We start from the raw sequence: 5,651 nt of genomic DNA on the forward strand, positions 1-5,651 counted from the left end.
GGCAACCACCCTTTCAAGTGTTTCGGAGATGAAGGGGAGGTTGGAGATGGGCTGGTAAAGGTTAAGGTTAGTTGGGTCAGCACCATGTTTTTTCAAGATGGGTGTGATAGCAGCCAGTTTGAGAGTGGGGGGGCAAAGTGCCAGTGGTGAGGGAGGAGTTAATTATGTTGGTGATCATGGGAGAAATGGATGGCAGACAGGCTTTGACGAGGGAGGTGGGAAGAGGATCAAGCTGACAGGTGGTGGTTTTGGCTTTGCGGATGAGGTCAGAGATGGTGTGTTCTGATACTGGGGTGAAGTCAGAGAGGGAGCTGATGAGAGGTTGGCCGGTGGTGATCATCCAGGCTGGATCATTTGAGGAAGTGCAGGGTGAGGCCAGTTGTTGCTGAATGGTATTGATTTTAGAGCTGAAGACGTCCAGGAAGGCAGTGCACTGATCGGTGGATATGTCTGGTGGGAGGGTTTTAGGAGTCTGAATTAGGTGGCTGACCGTTGCAAAGAGGACTCTGTTGTTGCCTGTACCAGTGTTGATGTGGTTGGAGTAGTAAGAAGTTTTGGCAGTAATGAGGGCGTTCTTGTACCGATGCAGGTGGTCCAAGTACGGTCCTCCAGTCGACGGCCTGTGGCTTTGAGCTGGCGTAGGTCAGGAGTAAACCAGGGAGCAGTGTGAGTAAATGAGACTGAGCAGGTTTTCAGAGGAGCCAGGGTCTTGAGGGAAGAGGAGAGACAGTTATTGTAATGAGTCACCAGGTCAGCATGGGAGGATGCTGGGGGAGGGCTGGGGTAGGAGCTGATCAGGGTGGAGAGATCTGTGGTGTTGATAGGTTTGATGTTTCTGAAGGAGATGGTCCGTTGTTCTTTGACTTTGTGAAGTTGGGTGTGAATGTCAAAAAGTACAGCTTTGGTCAGAGATGGGGAAATCCGTGATGTCAAGGTTAGTGGGAGTGATGTCAGTGCAGCAGATTAAGTCCAGTATGTGGCCTTTGTTATGGGTTGGGAGGTTGACATGTTGTGTGATACGGAGACAGTCCAGGAGTGATGTGACGTCGTTGGCAAAGATACTGGACGGGTTGTCAATGTGGATGTTGAAATCGCCAAGGAGGATAACAGTGGGAGACATGGCACATACAGATGTTAGTAGTGACGAGAATTCATTGAGGAAGACAGCAGAGGGTTTTGGTGACCTGTAGATGGTAACAATGATGGTGGGTTTTGGGCCTGTGAGTTTTGCAGCTAAACATTCAAAAGAGGAGTGATGGGGGACAGTGACAGGAGTGACTTTAAGTCGGTGGTCAGGAGAGCCTTGTTACTGAGGGATCTGATGTTCAGCAGACAGAGTTTCAGACAGGTGAGTGGTGTGTATGTGGTTGCTTTGAGCAGGGGGGACAGTACATTGTGACTGACAGGACGGGCAGAGCGGGGGAGGGGAGGGGGGCTGGGCTCAGTGGACCAAAAAGAGCGGATGTTTGTGTTGCTGTTGTTTTGACTGTACTGAAAGTTTCGTCCAGAGCCTCTATGGATGTATCTCGGTCGTTTGAGAATGTCGTGGTGGTGTGCTGGCTGTGGTGGAGGCGTAACAACTCCGTTACCGAGTAACGAGGCGGCAGAGTAGCGCTTGTCAGAGTCAGACACAGCGCAATCCAGAGGAACAGGTTAAAAATCCACATGATGCAAGGTGGTCAGCGATGTAGTCCAGCAGTAGATGGTCCAGGTGATGAAGCGATACAACCAGTGTGGTGGAGGTAGAGGAGTAAAGCGTGTAGGTTGTAGCTTCGCTGGAGACGGGAAACAACTGAGCGACGCAGGGGATTAGCAGCAGGCTAGCAGACCGTGGGCGCAGGTAAGCGTCCAGGAGAGCTGGCAGGGCGGCAGCGGACCAGTCGGCTCGGGCGTGCTTCGTGGGGCAAGTCAGAGCAGCTATCCAGCCACAGAGTGCTATTGTTTCTACAGGTAAGAAACAATATTATCAGTTGCAATGTCCAATAAACAATTGCTAATAAGTCGTTTATAAAGCATTCAATTGCTTGTTAACAGTGAACTAACTGTTGAATAATTAACTAAATTTTTTAATGATATGATAGATATAAAGTTATGTAACGGAGTAGATTTGTGCTGGGTAAATTATGGCAAAAAAAGGTGCAACACTGCCATCTATTGGCGCTGTGGCTGGCGTGGGAATTGCGCAGAGAAAAGAGGACTTCCCTGTGGTAAGATGTCCTCTTGCATGGTCCGGGATAATTAACGATTTTGTTAAAGGTTTCAGATGTTCATACTTTATATTTTGCTGTGTAATGTACTTGTTGAGATTTGTGCTAACTGTTTTGAGCACTTACTGTGATTTGTTACGCTATAAAGCTACTTTTTGGAGACTTGTAATGATGCTAAACTAGTTTAAATGCTTTCCCTCGTTTCGTGTTGTTCAGATTATCCCGAGACTGACGCATATGTTCACACGCCATTGCTGTGTTGTATGCTGTGTTGCAGGTAATATGTTGTGCATTTTGTCATGATGTTTTAAAGTGTCAGGGTTCTCCCCAGACGGTGGAACAACGCCGCTGCGCCGCTATACTGCTAGCTCAGCGCTCATTTTCAATGTTAGCTGCTTTATAGCGGGTGTTTGTGGGCTGCCGCGGTCTTCTCCGTCCGTCCGTCCGTCCGTCCCCCGGCTGACGGCGAGGAGCGTCCCCCCCGGCTGACGGTGCGCCACTACACAAAACATTTCTGGAAAAATTGAAATTGTTCTTAAAATCAATTTTATGTTACATAATGGACTATGTGGAGGTTTTTACTTATGTTTGTGGAATAACAATATACACTATACGATCACACAAGGATGAAATGTTTCTGTTTCTATTTGATATGAAAAGATTTGTGTATTTTATGTTATTGTTTATTGGGGCACAGAGAAAAGAGGACTTCACTGTGATTATCCCGAGACTGACGCAAATGTTTACACGCCGTTGCTGTGCTGTATGCTGTGTTGCAGGGAACTGTGTGTAATAAACGCCCCGTGATGCACCTGTTCGTCGTCTGTGGTCTGTAGAAGCGACAGTAGTGTGGAGCTGCATTTCGATGATAGCTGTGACCCGTCACATATATATGTTTTAAGATATCAAAGACCCAGAAGTAAATACAAAGGAAATGTCCTCACTTCAGCTGCTGAGCCTCAGTCTCTCTGTCCTCTGCTAAGGGTGTTAATTCATTCGGCCAGGAGGTGGCACATTAAAGAGTGTGCATATGGAGTGTTGGAAACCAGGTAATACAACTAATATACAGTAAGAACGTCTATACAACAATGAACTCTGAACTTCACATCATCACAGCCCCATCACAGTCCAGGCGTTTATAACAGTGTTATTACATACAACATTTAAACCCGCTGAATGAATTCAATACATCAAAACATGTCATCAACAGAAGAGGAAGACTGCGAGCAAAAGCGTCCTGGAGAATGCGGGCATCGATCCCGCTACCTCTCGCATGCTAAGCGAGCGCTCTACCATTTGAGCTAATTCCCCTCTTTCATCTCCCACAATGCACCGCGATTAGACCTGACTTAGTCCCGACTGTCTTGGATTTTCACGGTCACACACCGCGTGCTCACACGAACGTGTGCTCCGCTCGAAGACGAGGTGGCCGAGTGGTTAAGGCGATGGACTGCTAATCCATTGTGCTCTGCACGCGTGGGTTCGAATCCCATCCTCGTCGCACTACATTTATTTTTTAATCTTTCATTTTCACATGTCAGCAACCTACCACACTTTAACTCACATTCAGACTGTTTCTCATCTGACTTAAAGCAGGTATTCGCTACGTGTATTGAGTTAAACAATCTGTGTGGATAAACAAAGGCTGTCCATCATTCTGCAAATTGTCAAATAAAGAGGGAGTGACAATAGAACTCATATTTGAGTTGTAAACAAGAGGAAGAAGTGTTTCTGTGAACGTACTGAATATGCCGTGTATTCTGCTCTGCTACCAACTTTTATTCTCTATAACTGTTTTTATCCGCAGTAAGACGCTCCACTAAAGAAAAAATATCCCGCAGAGCATTTTTCAAAGTAATTGTGCTTCTGACAGCCAATTATCATCAGCACACAGACATGCCTCCAATCCCAGGAAAGACTATCCTCAAAGGAGTTCACGCAGCAGTTACTGATGCGCGTACAGAAGTCTGCAGAGTTGTTAACAACAGGCTTTACATACACAGAGGCCATGGAACAAGAAGAGAGAAACAGCTCATTGTGTATCTTCAGAATTAAATCAGTATAAAACAATAAAGATGGAAAAATGCCCAAAATACTTTCCATGTTCCTGATTTGTGCAGAAAAAGAAATAGCGGTGGCCGAAGTGCAGGACACTCACATCTGAATGTTTGTGACTAAGTGGACAGTCAGAGCTGACATCAACATTCATTATTAGAAGTGGACAGCTTTAAGTCCATCAGTTCAAACCTGGCATCAGCATGATTTTACACGTGTCCCAAGCGACCACTTCATATATAACATTTGCTGAGTTTACAAGAAGGCCCAAATAATTAAAAAAAGTATTGTGGGCAACGTTTCACAAAGTTCATAGAGTTTCTCTACACTCAACAACTTACAAAAGACAGACATTTTTTCAAGGGAGTCTGACGTCTTGTTTCACGGGTGACAAAGACGTTACCTGTAGTATTTACCGTTTACTGAATTTGTAAAATTTGACATGTTTACGTCAATGAAATATTGTCTGCTTTCTCAAATTTTGTGTAAATGTTTATTCCGGATGAAACAGTTCAAACAGCTGCTTAATGGTGGGAGATAAGACAGACTTTTGACACAAGCTGACAGGCTGGTGCAGTAATGCCATGACACTTTCTACAAAGAGAAGAAATGACTTAATGATTGGATCTCTCAGGGTGGACGGTGATACCTGGTCTGAAAAGGGTCGTATTCATTATTATATGATCTGCTGATTTAAGCTAGCATTGGGTGTTTGCACCTTATTTGCTTGCAGGTCCGTCTTCTTCTGTCTGCACAAGCAGTTCCCTACAATGTGCTGGTTCTTCATAAAAGCAATCACCTTAAGCACCTTAAGAACATTCTCCACTGTGATTATGGGTACTCAGATTCACATTGCAGGTATTTTTTCGCCACTGTGGACATAATCGCAGCACAAAATGCCTTCTCAGGTCCTCTTTGTGTCACTGTTGTTTCCTTTGCTACATGTCTTCCTCTCAGACAAGTAATTGCCTTTTATAAACAAGGACAATGGGGTGTTCTGCTCAGATAGTGAAATGAAAAGTATAGAGCTGCCTACAGTGTATTGTTACACCTGAGGAAGACGAGGACACGAGAATAAGCACCTGAACCTCATCTGTAATCACACAGATAACTGTTTGTTTCCCTCTGGCAAATAATTCACCAGAAATCTAGTTTAAAGGCGTGCGTGTACATAAAATAGCTCTTTCCCTGCAGGCGTAAACACTGGATGAAGAATTTAAATTAAAAGTAAGACAAAACCTGCCTCCACAGACCTCTGCGGCGAGCACAATAAAGAAACTGATAACGGTAACTTTTAATGCCGTAAGTTTGTCAGAGGGTGTTTATTCCTGATGGCATGCGCAGACGTAGTTCCTGGCGCTGCTGCGCGAGCCAGACACGGCCCAACTT

The 5,651-nt window shown here is 45.2% G+C and overlaps 2 non-coding genes across 2 annotated transcripts; one reads left to right on the forward strand and one right to left on the reverse strand.

Annotated features, from left to right (window-relative positions):
• Positions 1–3,445: 3,445 nt before the first annotated feature.
• On the reverse strand, positions 3,446–3,518 carry trnaa-agc (transfer RNA alanine (anticodon AGC)). The gene has a single exon. It is a non-coding gene; the product is annotated as a tRNA-Ala (tRNA).
• Positions 3,519–3,626: 108 nt separating this feature from the next.
• On the forward strand, positions 3,627–3,708 carry trnas-gcu (transfer RNA serine (anticodon GCU)). Its single transcript has one exon. It is a non-coding gene; the product is annotated as a tRNA-Ser (tRNA).
• The last annotated feature ends 1,943 nt before the right edge of the window (positions 3,709–5,651 follow it).

The sequence above is a fragment of the Sparus aurata genome, chromosome 13, assembly GCF_900880675.1.
Source record: "Sparus aurata chromosome 13, fSpaAur1.1, whole genome shotgun sequence".
Classification (NCBI taxonomy): Eukaryota; Metazoa; Chordata; class Actinopteri; order Spariformes; family Sparidae; genus Sparus; species Sparus aurata.